At 42.4% G+C, this 23,341-nt stretch overlaps 1 protein-coding gene across 11 annotated transcripts in view; it reads left to right on the plus strand.

Moving 5' to 3' along the window:
• ZNF45 (zinc finger protein 45) overlaps window positions 29-23,341 on the plus strand; it is a 38,170-nt gene continuing 14,857 nt past the window's right edge. Inside the window, exons 1-3 of one of the 11 annotated variants that reach the window (XR_002344677.1) lie at window positions 29-175; window positions 3,678-3,802; window positions 11,402-11,871. The gene's annotated coding sequence lies outside the window, so the exon portion shown is untranslated. Of the gene's footprint in view, window positions 176-3,677; window positions 3,803-11,183; window positions 11,872-14,597; window positions 15,386-23,341 lie in introns of those variants that run through there. The other 10 variants (XM_021094491.1, XM_021094489.1, XM_021094490.1 and 7 more) reach the window with 10 other exon arrangements.

The following is a 23,341-nucleotide window of genomic DNA, read 5'->3' on the forward strand; positions in this document are numbered from 1 at the left end:
TTCGCGGAGAAAGACCAGAATTCGGGAGGGTGGTGGTTTCCGGTGGTCCCGCGTGGAAGGGCGAGTGGGATCTGAGTCCAGGCGGTAGGAGGCCGAGCAGGCGCTGAGGAACTTGAGAGTCTCAAACCTGCGTGCAGGAGGAGGCGGCAGGCTCCTGGGTGCGGCGGTCCCCTGGGTATGAGCTCTGTGGACTTGAATCTTTCATTCCCCACCAAGGTAGCATCAGCACCTGCAGTAGCGCCGGGAGCACAGCTGGCGTTAAGTGTGCATTTGTTTAAAGAAAGGACGCCTGGGCGTGTGTAGGTGTTGGCGTTTTCATTCTCGGTGACATTGTGGGACCCATTATAGGTCTGTAACCATGTAGATGGGGTTGTGTTTTTGCTTGTGGTTTGTTTCCTAGTGTGGATATGAAAATGGTTAATGTTTCAGATTTTGAGATATGATAAAACTTGTTAAGCACCCTTCCTCCCCACTCCTCCATCCCCACCTGAAATTCTTGTGCCGTCACTTGTCTTTCTCTCCTTTGGAGGCCAGGTGTGGCAAACTTTTGCCAAAGGCATATTAGAGAAGCCGACTCATCCAGTAGACACAGTAGGAAAAATGTCTAGGGCCCACAGTACTTTTAGGGGCCCATAAAAAAGTCTTTTTTTTTTTTTTTTTTCCTTTCTAGGGTCGCACCTAAGGCATGTGGAAATTCCTGGGCTGGGGGTGGAATGGTTCTTTCCCTGGCTGTCTGGGCACCTTGGGAATGAAGTTTGAATATGTGTTTTAGTCTCCTAATAAAATTTTCTTTCCCAGACTCTTTGGGAATAGGTAGTAAAAAGTTTGAGTGTTTTTGTGACTATTGAATTATGTAATAATACATTTTTGAGGTCCATGAGACTCTGACTTTAGTTATGAGATTATATGTTTTTATCTGTGAGTATGACTTAAAATTAAGGTGAGGTTTTGGAAGATATGCTTTTCTTATGTGTGCTTTCTGTGGATATTGTGAATGTGGATCACTGTGTGAACAGGCTTATTGACTGAGAAACTGCATGACTCTGAACTGAATATGTGTGATTTTAATTATATGAATATAGAACCCTGTGATAGTATATCATTGCATATGTTTGTGAGTGACTGTAAGCCACTTTACTCCTCTCAACAGTGAAAGAGAGAAATGTTGCATCTTTTTGGAGCAGTGACTTCAAGATTTGGATAAAAAGGATTTCTATTTATCTGGCAAATCATTTGTGTTTTTTGTTTTGTTTTGCTTTGCTTTGCTTTGTTTTGTTTTGTTTGTTTTTTGCACCTGCAGTGTATTGAAGTTCCAAACTCATAGGCACTTTCCCACCCCAGAGGTAGCCATTACTGCAACTTCTGTTATAGATCAATTTTACCATTTTTTTTTTTTGGTCTATTTTTTTAGGGCCACAGGTGTGGCATATGGAGGTTTCCAGGCTAGGGGCTGAATTAGAGCTACAGCTGCTGTTCTATGCCACAGCCACAGCAACACAGGATCCAAGCCGCGTCTGCGACCTACACCACAGCTCACGGCAGTGCCAGATCCCCGACCCACTGAGCGAGGCCAGGGATCGAACCCACATCCTCATGGATGCTAGTCAGATTTGCTTCCACTGAGGCGCAATGGGAACTCCATCATTTGTGTATTTTATATTTGATCGGATAGGTGTTTTTTTTTTAATAGGAATTTTATTTTATTTTTTATTTATTTTTTGGTCTTTTTGCTATTTCTTTGGGCCGCTCCCGTGGCATATGGAGGTTCCTGGGCTAGGGGTCGAATTGGAGCTGTAGCCACGGCCTACGCCAGAGCCACAGCAATGCAGGATCCAAGCCGCATCTGCAACCTACACCACAGCTCACGGCAACGCCAGATCGTTAACCCACTGAGCAAGGGCAGGGACCGAACCCGAAACCTCATGGTTCCTAGTCGGATTCGTTAACCACTGCGCCACGACGGGGTTTTTTTTCTTTTAAAGGAGAATACAAATGATCTTTTATTTTTTTTCAAATAAGAAAGAATTCAAAGCCATATGTTCTATATGCAAAAGTTTGCCACTTTTGTATTCATCTTAGACACCCAGAGGTAAGCTTCCATTCTTCTGTGCCGTGAAGGAATTTTTAGTGGATAAGTTTGGAAAGCCTTTAGCTACAGACATGATTTACACCTGGACAAGCTTTTTGGCTTAGGGCAGAGACTAAAGAGTCATGTCCTGATTTCTGCATCAAGCAATATTATTACTTCGGTCTCTGGAGAGAAAACTGTGACTCAGAGAATACTTGTTTAGATCTGTTGAATTTGTCCATCAGAGAACTACCTGCCAAACTTCAAATTATAGGTAATTAATACATTGTTTTATGTATATTTCAATGAAATGCAAAATTAGATTTATATTTCCTATGTAAGACTTACTGCTGTTAAAATATAGCAATTTTGAATGGCAGAGTGGCCATTGTCAGTAATAATAGTTATATCTTTGGTGTTCCCATTTTCACATTGACTTTAAATTTTTTTCCATTTTAAATAAAATACTAAATATTAAATATATATCTAATATATAACTAAATACTTTAGTATGCATCTCCTAAAAAATAAGGATATATGTATTTATAAATAAATTCCTAATAGAATTACTAGGGCAGAGGTTATATACAACTTTTAGAATCTTTCCTCAAGAAAACTTTGGGGGAGTTCCTGTGTGGTGCAGTGGTTAACGAATCCGACTAGGAACCATGAGGTTGCGGGTTCGATCCCTGCCCTTGCTCAGTGGGTTAATGATCCGGCGTTGCCGTGAACTGTGGTGTAGGTCACAGATGCGGCTCGGATCCCGCATTGCTGTGGCTCTGGCGTAGGCTGGCGGCTACAGCTCCTATTAGACCCCTAGCCTGGGAACCTCCCATATGCCACAGGAGCAGCCCAAGAAATGGCAAAAAGACAAAAAAAAAAAAAAAAAAAAAAAAAAAAAAAGAAAACTTTGGAAAAACAGTTGTATAACATAAGCAGAGAGATGGAAACTCTAAGAAAGATTCCAAGGGAAATGGTAGACATCCATATTCATAGCCACATTATTTACAATAGTAACATAGTGGAAGCAACCCAAGTGTCCATTGGTAGATGAAGAGAAAAGCAAAATGGTACCTATGCATATGGTGGACTTTATTATTTAGCCTTAAAAAGAGGAAATTCTGACACCTGCTATAACATGGATGAATCTAGAGGACATAAGACTAAGTGAAATAATTCCATCACAAAAGGTAAATACTGTATAAATCCACTCATATGAGGTACCTCAAGTAGTCAGATTTATAGAGACACAAAGTTGAGTGGTGGTTGCCAGGTCTATGGGAAGGAGGAATGAGAGGTTATTATTTGATGGGCATATTCTCAGTTTTGTAAGATGAAAAGAGTTCTGGAGATGGATGGTGATACTGGTTGTACAGCAGTGTGAATATACTTAACATCACTGAACTGTACACTTAAAACGGTGAATTTTGGAGTCCCTGCTGTGGCACAGTGGGTTAAGGACCTGGTATTGCCACACCTGTGGCATAGGTCCAGCAGTGACTCAGATTGAATCCTTAGACCTGGATCTTCCATATGCCACAGGTGCAGTATAAATAAACAAATAAATAAATAAATAAATAAGTTGTATGTAATGTGCATTTTACCACAGTTCGGAAAAATAATAATGAAAACAAATGCCTGAAATGAAAAACACTGTGATGGAAGTAAAGAATGCCATTGATGGGATCACCAATGGACTGGACATGGCCAAGGAAAGAATCCCTGAGCTTCAAGGTATGTCAGTAGTAACTTTGTAAACTGAAATCCAGAGAAAAACAATGACAAAAAGATAAGTGGAGGAGTTCCCATTGTGGCGCAGTGGTTAACAAATCCGACTAGGAATCGTAAGGTTGCGGGTTCGGTCCCTGCCCTTGCTCAGTGGGTTAATGATCAGGCATTGCCGTGAGCTGTGGTGTAGGTTGCAGATGCGGCTCGGATCCCGCGTTGCTGTGGCTCTGGCGTAGGCCGGTGGCTGCAGCTCCGATTGGACCCCTAGCCTGGGAACCTCCATGTGCCGCGGGAGCGGCCCAAAGAAATAGCAAAAAGACAAAAAAAAAAAAAAAAAAAAAAAAAAAAGATAAGTGGAACAATATTTTAAAAACTTGGGGATAAATATAAAAAGTGTAACATATGTAAATAAGATTATAGGGAGGAGAAGAAGAAAGAGAAAAAAATTAATTACTACTGCCTAGGAATTTTCCACAATTAATGACAGACACAAAACTACAGATCCAGAAAGCTTAGGATAAATGTCAAATACGACACCTAGGCATATCATATTCAAACTTCAGGAAACCAAAGAAAGAGAGAACTTTGAAAAAGGAGCTAGAGGGTGTGAATAGCAACTGACCTATGGAGATGCAAGGATAAAAGTTAAATCAGGCTTCAGAAAACATGCAAGAAGAAAATGGAGTGAAATATTTAAGTGTTGAAGGAAAAAATTACAAACCTAGAATCCTATATCCAGTGAAATTATCCTTCGAAAATGAAGGTGACTTCCTCAGACTTCCTCAAATAAGCAAAAATGAAGAGACTTTGTTGTCAGGAAATCTACCTTGCAAGAAATATTAAAAGTCATTTATAGATAAATAATATAGGTGACGGAGTTCCCGTCGTGGCGCAGTGGTTAACGAATCCGACTAGGAACCATGAGGTTGCGGGTTCGGTCCCTGCCCTTGCTCAGTGGGTTAAGGATCCGGCGTTGCCGTGAGCTGTGGTGTAGGTTGCAGATGCGGCTCGGATCCCGCATTGCTGTGGCTCTGGCGTAGGCCGGTGGCTACAGCTCCGATTGGACCCCTAGCCTGGGAACCTCCATATGCCGTGGGAGCGGCCCAAGAAATAGCAACAACAACAAAAAAGACAAAAAGAAAAAAAAGAAAAATAGGTGACAAATTCTAATCTCTATGAAGAAAAGAAGGAATAAATGAAGATAAACTAAAATCTTTTATTTTCTTACTCCAATTTATCTAATATATAACTTTATTCAAAGTAATAATAACAGTGTGATTATAACATACCAATAAATGAAATGAATGACAATATTGTTATAAGAGTGAGAGGGAAGAATTGGGAATACTGCATTATAAGGTACCTGCACTACCTGCCATTGAGTTTGATACTGAGGCTTCTGGACACAAATGTTCAGGACATCAGTATTTATAATAGCCAAAAAGTGGAGACAAACCAAATATGCATCAAATGAAGTTACGTATCTATACAATGGAATATTATTCAATGCTAAAAAAGAAATGAAATACTGATACATGCCATAACATGGACAAAACTTGAAAACATTATGCTGGGTGAAAGAAGCCAGTCACAAAAAAATCACATGTTATATGATTCCATTTATATGAAATATCTAGAATATGTAAATCCATAGAGCTAGATAGAATATTGATTGCTTGGGACTGTGGTTGGGCGGGGTGGGAATATAACTAATGAGTTTGGGACTTTGAGGAAGATGAAAATTTCACAGTTAGATTGTGGATGCACAGTTCTGTGGATATATTAAAAACTATTGTCCACTTTAAGTGGGTGTATGGTATGGTATGTTAATATAATCAAGCTGTTTTTTTAAAAGAAATTCATTAAATATAAAAAAGAAGATAGAATCGATGAAACCAAAACCTGGTTCTTTGATAAGATCAGTTAATTGATAAACTAATCAACAAACTGGGACAGGAAAAAAAGGAAAAGACATAAATTACCAATATCAAGATAGAGTTCCTAAAAAAAAAAAACAAACAGGAGTTCCCATTGTGGTGCAAAGGAAATGAATCCAACTAGAGGCCATGAGGTTGCGAGTTTGATCCCTGGCCTCACTCAGTGGGTTGAGGATCCACCGTTGCCGTGAGCTGTGGTGTATGTAGGTCACAGATATGGCTCAGATCCTGCGCGGCTGTGGCATAGGCTGGCAGCTGTAGCTCCAATTGGACTCCTAGCCTGGGAATATCCATGTGCTACTGGTGCAGCCCTTAAAAAAAAAAAAAGGATGGAGTTCCTGTTGTGGCTCAGCACTAACAAACCTAACTAGTACCCATGAGGACAAGGGTTTGATCCCTGGCTTTGCTCAGTGAGTTAAGGATCCAGCGTTGCGGTGAGTTGTATAAGTCACAGATACGGCTCAGATCCTGCATTGCTGTTGCTGTGGCATAGGCTGGCAGCTGTAGCTCCAACTCAATCCCTATGCCACAGGTGTGGCTCTGAAAAGCAAAAAAAAAAAAAAAAAAAAAAAAAAGACTGGCAGAAATGACATCAGTACAGATTGAACAGATATTGAAAGAATCGTAAGGAAATATTATGTAAAACTTCATGGTAATATATAATCTGACAACTCAGTTAAAATGGACTGATTCCTTAAAAAGAAACCAAGTATTCAAAAAAGGAATAGATAACTTATATAGCTGAATATTTATTAAAGAAATTGAACTTGTAATTAAAATCTTAGTTCTTGCAACAAACCTCTAGGCCCAGATGTCTTCAGTGTTTGATAAAGATTACCTAGAAAATACATATAATTTATAAATGCTAATACTAATTACTAATACTTATAATGTTTAATATTACAATAAAATATTTACTAAAATAATATTTAATAAAATCAATAAATATTAAATATTTAACAAATATAATAAATTTAAAGAAATATGCAATATTTATATATTTAATAAAATCTGAAAAACACTATTAGAATTTTTAAATTATTTAGCAAGGCTATATATCAGATACCAGGTCAATATACAAAATTTAATTGTATTTCTATGTACTAGTAGTATTTATTCAATTTGAAATTGGAATAAAAATACTATTTACAGTAGACATAGGTATACAAAATACTGTTATAAATACAACAAAACATGTGCAAGGCCTGTACTCTGAAAAATATACATTACAGAAAAAGATAAATGGAGAAAAGTCATGTTCATAAGGATTTATATTGTTCAGAAGCCATTCCCCCCCAAATTAGCTAGTCTCAATACATTCCTATCAAACTTTCTGAAGGCTTTTAAAGTATTTCTTAATATGGTAATTCTAAAAATACTTGGAAATGCAAAGGATTTTGATAGCCAAAACAATTTTGAAAAGGAAGAAATTTGTAGTATTCACACTAACTTCAAGAATTATAACAATACATTCAACAAGACAGTGTGGTATTTGTGTTAAAATAGACATGTAGATAAACAGAACAGAAGAGAGACTCTGGAATTGACCCACTAAAAATGTGACCCCTAAATAAAAAAACACTAACAAATTGTACTTCATCAGATTATAAATATTTGCTCTGCAGAAGAACCTGTTTTTTTGTTTTTGTTTTTGTTTTTTTGGCTGCACCTGTAGCAGATAGAAGTTGCAGAGCCAGGTGACCCAAGCCACTGCAGTGACAACATCATATCCTTAGCCTGCTCTGATACAAGACAACTCCCCAAAGAATCTGTGTTTTAAAAGATAAAAAGGCAAGCCACTGACTTGTAAACATTAGCAAAACCTATATCCCATAAAAGTATTGTAATCGGAATACAGAAAGAACTCTTATAACTCAATAAAGATATAAATAACCTACTAAAAATGGAGTTACTTCAATAGAGAGTTCACCAAAAAGATATTCAAGGGAGTTCCCATCGTGGCGCAGTGGTTAACAAATCTGACTAGGAACCATGAGGTTGCGGGTTCGGTCCCTGCCCTTGCTCAGTGGGTTAATGATCAGGCATTGCCGTGAGCTGTCGTGTAGGTTGCAGACGCGGCTCAGATCCCGCGTTGCTGTGGCTCTGGCATATGCCGCTTGAGCGGCCCAAGAAATAGCAACAACAACAACAACAAAAAAGATATTCAAGTGGCCAGTAGACAACATTAAAGGGTATTAATCGTTAATCATCAATCATTAGGGAAATCCAAACTAAAACTGCAATGAGATATCTTTACACACCTGCCAGAATGGCTAAAGTTATAAAGACTGACAACACTAAATATTGTCTGGAGCACTTGTAAATCTTACATGATTTTGGTATTGCAATCTTGGAAAAGAGGCTAGCATGTTCTTATGAAACTAACTTTGTTAACATTTACCATGCAAACATACTTTTACCAAGCAATTCAAGTCAAATATTTACTTAAGTTTGAGGGCCATGTACGTCAAACCCAGTGCTAACATCAGAACGCTTTTGCCTCTAAGATCAGGAACAAAACAAGGATGCCCACTCTCAACCTACTCTCAATATGCCTATTCAGCATAATAATACAAGTCCTAGCAGAGCAATCAGAAAATATAAAGAAATAGAAGGCATCCAAATCGAAGAGGGAGAAATAAAATTGTCTTCCTTTGGAAAGACAATAGATATAATGTCTTAGAGACTCCACTCCAAAATGGTTAAACTAATCAATGAATTCAGAGAAGTTGAACAATAAAAATTAACATAAAAATCTGTTGCTTTTTATACATTAATGACAAAATATCTTTAAAAGAAAACAATTCTATTGACATCAAAATAATAAAATTTTAAAAATTAAACAGTAAATTTAAATAAGGAGATGAAAGACTTGTATATTGAAAACTCTTAAGACTTTGGTGAAAGAAATTAAAGGCACAGATGAACATAAAAATTATCCCATGTACATGGATAAGAAGAATTAATATTGTTAAAATGTTCCTACTACCCAAAGCCATTTGTAGAATCAATGTAAAATCAAAATTCCAACAGCATGTTTCACAGAAAGAAACAATCATACGTCATATGGAACCACAAAAGACCACTAATAGCCAAGGCAATCAGGAGAAAGAACAAAGCCTGAGGCATCCCTCTTCCTAATTTCAAACTATACTACAAAGATATAACAAAACAAGGAGTTCCCATCATGGCGCAGTGGTTAACGAATCCAACTAGGAACCATGAGTTGGCAGGTTCGATCCCTGACCTTTCTCAGTGGGTTAAGGATCCGGCGTTGCCGTGAGCTATGGTGTAGTAGGTCGCAGACACGGCTTGGATCCCGTGTTGCTGTGGCTCTGGCATAGGCCAGCAGCTATAGCTCCAATTCAACCCCTAGCCTGTGAACCTCCATATGCCGTGGGAGTGGCCCAAGAAATGGCAAAAAGACAAAAAAAAAAAAATGCTGACATAAAATTAGACGCATATACCAATGGAACAGAATTGAGAGTCCAGAAATAAGCCCCTGTATGTGGTCAATATTTGACAAGAGAGTCAGAAACACTTAATTAGGAAAGTATAGCCTCTTCAAAAAAATAGTGTTGGATAGGAGTGTCCGCCGTGGCTCAGTGGTAATGAACCCGACTAGCGTCCATGAAGACTCGGGTTTGATCCCTGGCCTTGCTCAGTGGGTTAAGTATCCAGTGTTGCCGTGAGCTGTGGTGTAGGTTGCATAAGCAGCTCAGATCCTGTGTTTCTGTGGCTCTGGCGTAGGCTGGTGGCTACAGCTTTGATTTGAACCCTAGCCTGGGAACCTCCACATGCCTCCAGCATTCCTAAAAGAAAAAAAAAAAATGTGTTGGGTAAACTGGATAACCACATGCAGAAAAATGAAATTTGACCTCTATTTTAAATCACAAAAATTGTCTTGGAATGGATTTGAGACTTAAACATAAGACCTGATGCCATAAAACTAGAAAAAAACACAGGGAGAAACTCTGATATTGAACCAGGCAATGATTTGTTGTGTATGACATCAAAAGCACAAGCAAGAAAAGCAAAAGTCAACAAGTGGGACTACATCAAACCAAAAAGCTTCTGCACAGCAAAAGAAATAATTTTTAAAATGAAAAGTCAACTTACAGAATGGGAGGAAATATATTCAAACCACAATGGGTTAGTATCCAAAATATATAAAGAAGTCATACAACTCGATTACAAAAAACTCCAAATAATCCAATTTAAAAATGGGCAGAAGAACTGACACCTTTCTAAAGAACACATCCAAATAGTTACCAGGTACATAAAAGATGCTCAGCATTACTAATCATCAGGGAAAAGTAAATAAAAACCTCAATGAGATGTCACTTCACACATGTTAGAATGGCTGTCATCAAGAAGCTAAGAGATGGGGTTTCCTAATGGTAAAGGGTTTGGTGGTGTTACTGCTGTGGCTCATGTTCCCTGGCCTGGGCGTTTCTGCATGTCACGGGCAAGATCGAGAAGAAGAGGGGGAAAGAAAGAGAATATGATAATGACAAGAGATAACAAGTGTTGGTGAGTATGTGGAGATAGGGGAACACTTGTGCACCATTGGTGGGAATGTAAATTGATGTATCCGTATAGAGGTTCCTCAAAAAATTAAAAATAGAATTCTCATATGATGCTGCAAATCTACCTCTGGGTATATATCCAAGGTAAATAAAAATAGGAATCTGAAGAGGTATATGCGCAACATTTATTTCAGCATTGTTCACAATATGGAAACAACCCAAGAAAGAGAAACAACCTAAGCCTTCATCAGCTGATGAATAGATAAGGAAGTTGGGGCATTTACACAATGGAATATTATTGAGCCATGAGAAAGAAGGTCATGCTGCCATTTGCAACAACATGGGTGGAACTTGAGGGCATTATGCTAAGAGATAAATCAGACAAAGATAAGTTATTGTATATTACTCATACGTGGAATCTTAAAGGCATATTCATAAAAATAGTAGAAATGATGGCCATCACAGGCTGGAGGGTGTGGATATTGGGGCTATGTTTTTTAAGGATACAAATTTGGACCTAGTAGATAAATAAAACCTGGAGAGCTAATGCACAGCATAGTGGTTATAGTCAACAGCACTATATTATAAACTTCATACTTGCTAAGGGACTAAATCTTAATTTTACTCGCACTGAAAGGACACTAAAAAGACAAGAAAATTGGATGAAGTAATAGAAGTGTTAGCGACCACTAAGGTGGTAATCATGCTGCAAGAAATATATGTATCAGATCATGTGTATACCTTAAACTTACACAATGTCAATTATATTTTTTAAAGTTTAAAAGACCAAAATTATGTGATAGGATTTCTTAATTGGAACTCAAAGAATAATTCTTAAAGATAATTATATGCGGTGAACCCCACCCTATATTGTAATATTTTCTCCAATTCCCTAACAATGCAAGAAAACCAAAGCAAAGGAAAAGCGGGGAATTTTGCTGCTTCTGTTTCACGTCGCATTTTTATGGCTGCATCTTTTCTTTGAGTTTTTGATCAAGGGTGAATCCAGGTGCAGGTAGCAAAGATTTCATTACTGCTCAGCCCTTCCTTTTTCCGATCTCTATTTTTATCTCACACATAGCACGACTTTAAAATTATTTTCTGTTTATTTTTCCATTCATATTTCCAATTTGTCACAGAACAGTGAGAAAAAGAAAAGGCAAGCCAAGTTTTACAAGTCCCGGATGGCTTATTTAGACTCCACCTGCTAATTCTAAAGTAAAACTGTTGACAGGCGGGAAGCTCGGCCCTACAGAGGATTCTGGGATGCGTAGTCTGGAAGCTTCCTGTGATTGGGACGCTTCAGCTCCGGGAGAGCACAGACATGTTATTTGCTCCTTTGGGAAACAGGAAATTATATCTTCCAGTGCTTTGTGTGTTTGGAGGCACTCCGACTGTGGGAGAAAAATACAAGTCTTGCTCCTTTCGTGGATTCTGGGAAATTCGATTTAGGCCGTTAAGGTTGGAGCGGGTACTTCCGCCCAGGGGGCGGGGCAGCGGCTCTTGTTCCTCTCGGGAATACTGGGAAATGTAGTCCAGGGGCTCCGCGAAGTCGGAGGTATTTCCGCTTCAGGAGATTGAGATTGCGGCCTTCGATTCTCGCCGGGAGGTGAGTGATCTCTGGGATCTCGCGACCTCTTTTAACTTTTCTGACCTGGTCCTGGCTTCACCCGGGCCTGGTCCTTGGTCACAGGGCTGAAAAGCCTCGCCACTGGCGGACGGCGGGGTGGAGGGGCAGGGGTGGCCGCTTGACTTCCCCTCGTCAGTTTCTCTGTGTTTGGGGCGGTTCTCTAGTCCTCGGGTTGTAGGCGGACCAAAATCAGCAGAGTTTGACGGTCCCCCGGGCATTTTGCTGTCCAGCCCGCCTTCCCCAACACCTTCCACACGCTGTTACTTCCAAACGAGATAACACCGGATGAGAATTTAATCTTTCTGTACTTCTGTTTTCAGTAATAAGGGATATTACAAATACCTACCTTAAGCAAGTTAAATATTTGAAACACACCAGGCGTGTGGCAGGGTGTTAGCTGTTAATGTTGTTATAGTCAGAAAAGCATCCCTTTGGGTGGAAGGCAGCTCCTCGATGTGCCACTGGCTCTTTCTCATCCCTGCAGGAAAGGAGGCTGTGCCTGTACGACTTCTGACCCGTTTTTAAAGAAAGAGTGTGTCACCCACAGATACTCTCTGTGGTTTTTCCAGGACCACAGACAAGTCGTGGTTATCTCCCAGCCTCCTTTCCTTCCCCTGCCCTGACTTCTGAAAGTGGAGAGGGGCTGTAGACTGGGGAGGGGAATGAGCCCAGAGCTCCTGGCAGCAGAGCCCCACCGCGTCAGGACTTAGCATTTTCCTTTTCTGTTCCTAGTGGTAAGAGGTGTTTTATTCATTAGTAAATGTTTCTGCTACAGAAGTGCTCAGTTACTGTTACATAGCAGTGAAAATATGTAGATCATATACAAGGGCTGAGCAATAGTCATCATATTTAAACATCGAGTCCTAAGAACTTATAAATAAAAGTTAGCACATTAAACCTTCACAAGGCCATATGAAGTGGATACTGTAATTGTTACTTCTGTTTAACAGGTGAGGAAATGAAGACAGCATAAGTTATTTAAGACCAGTGGGATTTGAGTTTAGAGCTTGTTTTTTTTGTTTGTTTGTTTTTGTTTTTGATATCGTTGGGTATCTTGGTTCCCTGGTTTAGAATCCCATAATTGGACTTAGGAAAAAAAAATAGAAAAACAATCTATCAAAATATTCAACCATAGGAAACTGGCTACAGAGGAGACATTTGGGATCAAGTTGTGAACATAGGTTAGAATTTTAGGAGTTCCCATCATGGCGCAGTGGTTATCGAATCCGACTAGAAACCATGAGGTTGCGGGTTCGGTCCCTGGCCTGGCTCAGTGGGTTAACAATCCGGCGTTGCGGTAAGCTGTGGTGTAGGTTGCAGAAGTGCTCGGATTCTGGGTTGCTGTGGCTCTGGCGTAGGCCGGTGGCTACAGCTCCGATTCAACCCCTAGCCTGGGAACCTCCATATGCCGCGGGGAGCGGCCCAATAAATAGCTAAACACAAAAAAAAAGAATTTTATTTCAGAGGATTTGAAAGCAAGGTTATTGAGTGGATTTGAAAGCAGGGTTAGTGAGTTTGGGTATCTTTATAACATTTTGAAAGTATTCTTATTAATCTTATTTTAAATAATATTTATAGTTCATATTCTGATTATAGAAGAAATGCACATTTATTGCAGAGAATTTGGAAAATGTAGAGATACGACATAACGAAAAACGTTAAGAATCACATATAGATGCATGTGTTGTAATATATAGGATGTATGGCAGGACATAGACATATAAGATATAGATGATCATTAACATTTCAGCACATTTCTGTTTCGCAGTTTTTCAGTGTGTGTTTATCTATGTTTTACAAAATCGTTGTCAGACTATTCATATCCTTAACTCTTTTTCTTTTTACAGCCGCACCTGAGGTAGATGAAAGTTCCTGGGCTAGGGGCTGAATCAGAGGCAGTTTCAACCAAGCCACAGCCGCAGCAACACCGCATCTGAGCCACACCTGTGACCTATGCAGCGGCTTGCGGCAATGCTAGATCCTTAACCCACTGAGTGAGACCTGCATCCTCACAGACAAGGGTGGATCCTTAACCTGCTGAGCCACAGCAGGAACTCCTTCATATCCTTAACTCTTTTTTTTTTTTTTCTTTCTTATTTTAGGGCTGCAAGTGTGGCATATGGAAGTTCCCAGGCTAGGGGTCAAATGTCACACCAGAACTACAGCTGCTGGCCTACACTACAGCCACAGCAATGTGGGATCCAAGCCTTGTCTGCAACCTACACCACAGCTCATAGCAACGTCAAATACTTAACCCACTGAGCAAGGGCAGGAATCGAACCCACATCTTCATGGATACTACTGGGGTTTGTCACCACTGAGCCACAACAAGAACTCCCCATATCTCTAACTCAATTCTGGAAATTTCCAGACAGCCCAGAGTGTAACATAAGGAACTTTTATGTAAAAATCACCCAGGTCCAGTTCTTACTAATCTTGCTTCTCCCTCTCCCCATGCACACCTGTTATCCCACTGAGTATTTTATTTTATTTTTATTTTTTATTTTTATTTTTTTTTTGTCTTTGCATCTTTTCTAGAGCCACACCTGAGGCATATGAAGGTTCCCATGCTAGGGGTCTCATGGGAGCTGTAGCCACCAGCCTACGCCAGAGCCACAGCAACGCGGGATCCGAGCTGTGTCTGCAACCTACACCACAGCTCACGGCAACACTGGGTCCTTAACCCACTGAGCAAGGCCAGGGATCAAACCTGCCACCTCATGGTTCCTAGTCGGATTCGTTAACCACTGCACCACGACGGGAACTCCCTCCCACTGAGTATTTTAAAGCAAACCCAGATGTTGAGTAAGTAGGACTGAAACATTATTATAAGTGCTTTATATACAAAGACCAAGGGAGGGGAGATTGTATTAATTTGCTAAGTCTGCTGGAACAAAATATCACAGACTGCATGGCTTAAGCAACAGAAATTTATTTTCTCGTGGTTCTGGAGCTAGGAGTCCAAGATCAAGGTGTCAGCAGATTTGGTTGTTTCTGAGATCTTCCTCCTTGGTGTTCAGATGGCTGCCTTCCTGCTGTGTCCTCGCACAGTCTTTCCTTTGTGGGTCCAGATTTCCTCTTAGAAGGACACCAGTCAGATTGATTGAGGGCTCACCCTAATGGTCTGCTTTGTACTCAATCACCTTTTTCAATGCCCTGTCTCCAAAGACAATTACATTCAGAGGTCCTCTGGATGAGGACTGTGAGTTGGGGGCTGGGAGTCACAATTTAGCCCCTAACAAATATTAACTATAAGATTTTCGCACTTGGCAACTAGGAGAATGTGACTTATATGAGAAAGTTAGAAAGGGTGGCAGTTAGGGAAGGAAAAATAAATTTCGTTTGCCCCCTTGGCATTGCCCTTGACATTGGTGATGACTCTTCGTTTCATCTCTCTCTCCTGTCCGGCCACATCGATCTGTGTTCCATGGACCTTGTCGTATTCTTCTCGGAGTGCCCAGCACGTGGTTGGCAGAGCAGAGGAATTCAGTGAGTAAGTGTAATTCATGTAGCTGCCCCACGGGGCGCCACAGCCTGGAATTAGAAAACAAAATAGAAACAGTTGGTAACCACAGGCCTTGTCTGGTCCCTCACATCCTTTTGGTGAGCTGGAGACTCCGCCACCCTGTTCAGAGGGTTTGAAAGTTGGTTACCATCACGCTTAATATCACACTCTAAAACCAATTTCGTTAGAAACAAATCCGTTTTTTTAAAAATTGAAGTATAGTTGATTTACACATGGTCCTAGTTTTAGGTGTACAGCAAAGCGATTCAGTTATGGATAGATAGATTCTTTTTCCGATTCTTTTCCCCTATAGGTTATTACAAGATATAGTTCCCTGTGCTAGACAGTAAGTCCTTGTTGTATATCTGTTGCATACAAAGTAGGGTATATATGTTAATTCAACCTCCTCAAATATCCCTCCCCTCCTTTCCCCTTTGATAACCATCAATGTGTTTTCAAATTGATGTTAATGTTCAATTTTTTGTGTATCACACAGGGATCATGACAGGGATGATCAGCACAGCTAACAGTAGCGCTGCATGGGCAGCGAGCGGACAGGCGCTTCTCTAAAAAAAAAAAGCTAACATTTGCTGGGTACCTCTTGTGACTCAGCGAATTTCCAATGTTCTCTGTGCACCCACTCATTTATCTTTTGTGACAGTGCTATTATTATTATTCTCATTTTTGGGGGCCCTCCCCACAGCACGTAGAAGTTCCGGGGCCAGGGATCCATTGCATGCCACAGTAGCCATGCCCGAGCTGCTGCAGGGACAACGCCGGATCCTTAACCCCTGGAGCACAAGAGAATTCCTATTATTCTCATTTTTGTAATGAAGAAACAGGAGTTCCCCCATGGCTCAGTGGGTGAAGGATCTAGTGGTGTCACTGCTGTGGCTCTGGTTGCTACTGTGGTTCAGGTTCAATCCCTAGTCTGGGAACTTCTGCATGCTGCGGGCATGGCCAAAAAAAAAAGAAGAAACAGTCACAAATAATTGAACAAATGCCCTGGTGGCACAGTTAACAAGGGGCAGAGCCAGGATCACCCCTCAGCAGCTGGGTTTGAAAGCTCACTTTGGCGCTCTGTGAAAGGTGACATTGGGCCGGTTACTTAACTTCTCTGTGCCTCAGTCTTCTTACATCAGGTAACCACAATATTAATACAATTTTTGTGAAAATTAAAAGAGATAGGATATGAAAAGTGCTTAAAAGTTTTGTGAAGATTAAAGGAGATATGATATGGGAAGGACTCGAAAGAGTGCCTGGCACATCGTATATCCTCCCTGGATTACAGCCTGGAGTTGTCCTTCATTTGTCACAGACGAGTGTGCAACATGAGAAAGGCAGTGAGCTATTAAAAGGGCAAAGGATATTTTAAAGTATTCTTTTCTCCCCCACCTTCTCCTTTTAATACATCAATTCCACCATACAGATGAACAAAAATGAATAGTTTCTGTACTGCCCATGGCTAAAACTTATAGCTACCATTATCTGTGGTCTTCTGAACCTAGTGAGTCTCTGGGAGATGATTATATGGTTTCAGTTGCTTTTAAAAATCTAAGGAGTCAACGAATCCAAGTAGCCTCCATGATGCTATTTGATTCCTGGACTCACTCAGTGGATTAAAGATCCAGCATTGCCGGGAGCTGTGGTGTAGGTCACAGATGTGGCTTGGATCCCACGTGGCACAGATGTGGCTTGGATCCCACGTTGCTGTGGCTCTGGTGTAGGCCAGGGGCGGCTGCAGTTCTAATCAGACCCCTAGCCTTGGAACCTCCATATGCCGCGAATGCAGCCCTAAAAAGACAAAAAGACCAGGGGAAAAAAAGTCTAAGTCTGCACCATCCAATACAGTGTCCTTTGGCCACATGGGACTTTTGAGCTCTTCAGATGTGGCTGGTGCTGCTTGAGATGTGCTCTAAGACAAATGATGGGCTTCACTGAAAAAGAACATGAAGTATCCCCGCTGATTTTTATATTGATTGAGGGTGAAGTGACAGTATTTTGGATCTATTGTGTTAATTAAAATGTATCATTAGGAGTTTCTGCTGTGGTGCAGTGGGTTAGGAATCCGACAGCGTCTCAGGCCACTTTGGAGGCGCAGGTTGGATCCTTGGTCTGGTGCAGTGGATTAAAGGATCTGGTGTTGCTGCAGCACAGTCCCTGACCTGGGCACCTCCATATGCCATGGGTGTGGCCATTAAATAAATAAATAAAAAAGCATGATATATTTTTAATGTAGTCAAAATTAAGCCGATACGCTTCTTTTTACTTTTTTTTTTTTTTCACGTGGTTACTGGAAACATTTAAATTACACTTGTAGCCAGCATTACATTTCTGTTGGACATTAGTAGTCTAAATGGAAGCTTTCTCGGAGTTCCTGCTGTGGCCCATCAGGATTGACAGCATCTTGGGAGCCCTGGGATACAGGTTCGATCTCCAGCCTGGCACAGTGGGTTAGGGATCCAGCATTGCCACAGCTGTGGCTTAGGTTGCAGCTGCAGCTTGGATCTGATCCCTGGCCCAGGAACTCCGTATGCTGCAGGGTGGCCAAAAAATAAAGAGTAAATGAAAGATTCCTTTTTCCCTCTGAGGATTTGCCTCCAGGGGCCTTTACAAGTTGCTCTCGCCTCTTTGACTTCCAAGGGCACCTTACAATGGAGAGAAGCAGGGAGCTTGTCATCAGGAGGCCTCAGTGTCAGACCGAGCCCCAGCCTTGGCTCCATTGATGTTCTTGGGCACTTCAGATAACTCCTTGGAGGCAGAGGCAATAATGCCACGGGTTCCCTAACGTTGGTCACATTAGAGTCAGCTGGGGAACTTGGTAAAACCTATAAAGACCCAGTCCTTTGACAAACTCAAACTCCTTTAAGTTTGGGCTTCTGTGTTTCTCTTTTTTATTTTTTTTTATCATTTATTTATTTATTTATTTATTTTTTTCTTTTTGTCATTTCTAGGGCTGCTCCCGCGGCACATGGAGGTTCCCAGGCTGGGGGTCGAATCGGAGCTGTAGCTGCCGGCCTACACCACAGCCACAGTAACGTGGGATCCGTGCCGCATCTGCAACCCTACACCATGGCTCACGGTAGCGCCGGATCCTTAACCCGCTGAGCAAGGCCAGGGATCGAACTCGCAACCTCATGGTTCCTAGTTGGATTCTCTAACCACTGAGTCATGACGGGAACTCCTTTGTTCTTCTTTTTTAAAATTTATTTAGTTATTTCTTTGGCTTTGTTGGGCTGCACCTTCGGCATATGGAAGTTCCCAGGCTATGGGTCGAATTGGAGCTGCAGCTGCCGGCCTACACCACAGCCACAGCAACGTCAGATTTGAGCCCAGTCTACGACCTACACCATAGCTCACAGCAACACGAGATCCTTAATCCACTGATCGAGGCCAGGGATGGAACCCTTGTCCTCATGGATACTAGTCAGGTTTGTCACCACTGAACCATAATGGGAACTCCCCTTCTGTGTTCTTTAATAGCTTCCTTGGTGATTGCGATGCTCTTCCAATCACTTTCTATTTGCCTGGTTTAGGAAGGAGGAATCTGTGTCCTAAATAGGATGAGATGGTTGAACCTGTGACACTCACGCAGATGAGGTTGGCAGCAGTTTCCTTGTCATACATTCATAGCCTGCGGGAGGACGACACTGCCTGCTAGGCAGGGGCACCCAGGGTTGCACTCTGGAGTAGCATGAAGCAGCAGGGGCTCTGGGAGGCAGGGTTTGTAGTGAGCAGAGGGTAACGTGACCGTTGATTCCTGCAGGGGACTGTGATTGGCTCGTTTGAATAATTTCACAACTGGCACGGAGGTGAAACCTGGGTGCAGCTGGTCCAGCTGATGGGTTGAATTGAATCAGGTCTTAATTCATACAGGTGGGAATTCCCATGGGTGGCACAGTGGAAACGAATCCGACAAGCGTTCATGAGGATGTGAGTTCGATCCCTGGCCTTGCTCAGTGGGTCGGGGATCCGGCATTGCCATGAGCTGTGGTGTGGGTCGCAGATGCGGCTCAGATCCCGTGTTGCTGTGGCTGTGGCTAAGCCAGCAGCTGTAGCTCCAATTCAACCCCTAGCCTGGGAACTTCCATATGCCACAGGCAAGGCCCTAAAAAGCAAATAAATAAATAAATAAATAAATAAAAACTTAAAAATAGTTTGTAAAAGTGATCAAATGACAACATGGAGAGGTTAATGCTGTTGAGGAAGAAGGTTTTTAATATCTTCCTCCCTGGAGTGAAAGGCACAGCATCCCACATGGAGTCACACAAAGCCTGTTGCATGCAAGGGTCAGGAAGCAGAGAGAGCACCTGGGACTGTGCCTTTATGACGACAGTGGCGGGAGGTAACCAGTAGGTGGAGGCCTCCCCTATTGAGCACACAGTGAGCACAGGCAGGTGGGGGGCAGTGATAACATGACTCTGCTGTGCCCTCACAAGGCGGCTTGCAGGGAATTTGTAAAGAAATGTGGTCGAAGTCTGGGCTGTGATTCAGCAGACTTGTGGAGAGGTTAGGAAGGGCCGGTCAGACAGCCAACAGAGAATCTAAAAACATAGTTAAGAGATGTAAGGGAGCTGGCTGGATGCGCTGCCTTTCCTAGGAAAGGGCCATATCTGGAGAGCACAGGGGAGCTCGCCGCTAGGCCTTCCGGGCCCTGTGAGGCTCAGGGCTGTCAAGGCAGCACTGGAATTTCAGGCCTTCAATACCGACACACACTAGCATTGGGGAGCCACTGCTTATTGGTCAGGGTCACGGGCCCCAGTGTCATTTTGCCTGAGTTCATTGCCTGGTGCAGTGTCTTGACTGGACATTGAAATCATAGCCTGGGGTGCTGGGAGGGACGTGCAGACGTGGATGTCAGCAACCCACTTCTACAGATTCCGATTTAGTTTGTTGTGAATAAGGCTTAAGCATTTTTTTTTTTAATTTCCCTAAGAGTCTAATATATTGCCAGAGCTGAGAACTACTGTTCTCATTTATTAGGTTCTGGGTGAAATGTTTTTGTTTGTTTGTTTGTTTTGTTTTTGTTTTTGTTTCTTTACCAAGCCCATGGCCTGCAGAAGTTCCCAGGTCAGGGATTGAACCCACAGCGCTGCAGTGACTTGAGCCCCAGCAGTGACAATGCCGGATCCTTAACCACTAGACCACCAGGGAACTTCTGAGTGAAAAATCTTGAGTCTTCTGTTGGCTACTGGTTAATCATAACCAGGTTACTTAACTTCTCTGTCCCTCAATTTCCTTATCTGTAAAATGGGGATAATTGGAGTTCCTGTGGTGGCTCAGGGTTAATGAATCGACTAGGAACCATGAGGTTGCGGGTTCAATCCCTGGCCTCGCTCAGTGGGTTAAGGATCTGACTTTGCTGTGAGCTGTGGTGTTAGGTCAAAGACGCGGCTTGGATCCCGCATTGCTGTGGCTGTGGCGTAGGCTGGTGGCTACAGCTCCGATTGGACCCCTAGCCTGGGAACCTCCATATGCCTTGGGAGCGGCCCTGGAGAAGGCCAAAAGATAAAAAAAAATAAAATAAAATGGGGATGATTGCTGTCTTAATTTGAAGAGTCGTTATGAGGATGAAACCAGATACCACATGTAAAGCGCTCATGTAAATGGCACCTTGGTAGGTGGTGAGTCAACCGCTGTAAACATCAGCTGTGATCATTGATGTGGGGAGTGTTTTATGAAGGGCCTGGATCTTCTAGTGGGTAAAGTTAGGTGCTTAGAGTTGGCTTTGGTGCGCCGTCTGATCCTAACAAACCTTGATTCTAATCCCATTTGTTAAAATCCCACTGCAAGAGAAGCTTGCAGTGTTTACCTTCTTTAATTTTTTTGCCCTCAGGTAACAGAGCATTCTTTGAGGTTAGTAGAATGATTTGAAGGTGAAAACCTCCAGTCCTTAGTCTGTCAGAAAGTTTTCTAGAGGGCTGGTTTTGACCGATGCCACTCAAATTGTGATCCAGGAACCACCACCACCATCCTGGCGTTTTATTAGAAATGTGGAGGAGTTCCCTGGTGGCTCAGTGCATTAAGGATCCAGCATTTTCATGCCTGTGGCACCAGTTTCATCCCTGGCCTGGGAATTTTTGTATGCAGCCAAAAAAAAAAAGAAAAGAAAAAATGTCAATTCTTAGTCCCTCATCCTTGATCTCCTGATTTAGAGTTTCTGGGGGTGACACATAGGACCCTTTATCTTGGCAGGGTCTGCTGTTGAGCTGTGGAATGTGAAAATTTGAGAAGCACAGGGTGAGAGAATAGACTCATGACTTTTTTTTTTTTTTTTTTTTTGTCTTTTTGCTATTTCTTGGGCCGCCCCTGCAGCATATGGAGGTTCCCAGGCTAGGGGTTGAATCGGAGCTGTGGCCGCCAGCCTACGCCAGAGCCACAGCAACGCAGGATCCGAGCCACGTCTGCAACCTACACCACAGCTCACGGCAACGCTGGATCGTTAACCCACTGAGCAAGGCCAGGGATCGAACCCGCAACCTCATGGTTCCTAGTCGGATTCGTTAACCACTGTGCCACGACGGGAACTCCCTGACTCATGACTTTTGAACAAACTATTTTCTGTTTCCCTCCAACTAAATTGCTCATCCTTTAGATACCTGCTTGGCTGTCTGCCTCTTAGCTCAGCGCTTTGCTCAGAAGCCTTCCAGGACAAACGCTCTGTCTGTAGTGGCCCCTCCCTCCATCTCTTCTTACCCTTTATCCTGCCTTCTTATTCTTAAAAGTGTTCTCACTGTGGCTCAGCAGGTTAAGAAGCTGACAAGCACCCATGAGGATGCACATTCGATCCCTAGCCTTGCTCAGTGGGTTAAGGATCTGGCGTTGCCACAAGTCATGATGTAGGTTGCAGATGTGACTCAGATTCAGCGTGGCTGTGGCTGTGGCTGTGGTGTAGGCCAGGCCGACAGCTGCAACTCCGATTGGATCCCTAGCCTGGGAACCTTCATGGGCCGTGGGATTGGCCCTAAAAAGAAAAAAAAGAAAAAAAAAAAAGGAGGTCGTGAATCTTGGTGTGGCCCTCCTCACAGGCTCTCTGGCCCCCGCCTCTTCCCCCTCAGAGCTCCCGTCTGCTGGGAGAGCATCTCTTTCCAACACAGAAGGAGTCCTCTGACTCACTTCCTCACTCCTTTCCTGCTTTCCTGCTGACTTGCTGATAAACAGGGACTCACAGCACCATGGGTTGAGTCCTGTCTTCCTGTCCGTCTTTTTCTGCCTCTTGTTTGTGTTCACGTACAATCGTGGCATGTGTTCCCTTGAGGTTTTTCCGTGATTCTGCTTTTCCGACTGAACCCAGTCATCCAGGAGTTCCCATCGTGGCGCAGTGGAAACAAATCCAACTAGGAACCATGAGGTTGTGGGTCTGTCCCTGGCCTCGCTCAGGGGGTTAAGGATCCGGCGTTGCCATGAGCTGTGGTGTAGGTCACAGACACGGCTCTGATCTGATATCGCTGAGGCTGTGGTGTAGGCCCACTGCTGTAGCTCCGATTTGATGCCTAGCCTGGGAACTTCCATGTGCCACAGGTGCGGCCCTAAAAAAACAAACAAACATAAAAACCCGCAGTCATCCTACAGGGCTTAGATCAAGCCCCGCTGATGTAGAACCTGCTCCGTATGAGTGTGGCCCTCAAGACCCATTACTTGTGCCTCCAAAGCGCCCCACTCACTAGCCCGGTACTGTGCAGCGTGCAGCTAGATTGCTGGCGTCCTAATCACTAGACTATCAACAGCTCGAGTAATTGTATCTTTTTAGTCTGATTTCCATAAATGTTCATTGAGTTAATAAACTCATTTTTTAAATAAAGAATTAACAAGTCAATCCTATCTAGTGCTAATCATGTAGGCAATGAAATATTTGCTGTTCTTCTCTCTCTCTCTCTCTCTCTCTCTCTCTCTCTATATATATATATATATATATATTTTTTTTTTTTTTTTGGCTGTGCCTGT

This window comes from Sus scrofa, chromosome 6 (assembly GCF_000003025.6).
Source record: "Sus scrofa isolate TJ Tabasco breed Duroc chromosome 6, Sscrofa11.1, whole genome shotgun sequence".
NCBI classification, from domain to species: Eukaryota; Metazoa; Chordata; class Mammalia; order Artiodactyla; family Suidae; genus Sus; species Sus scrofa.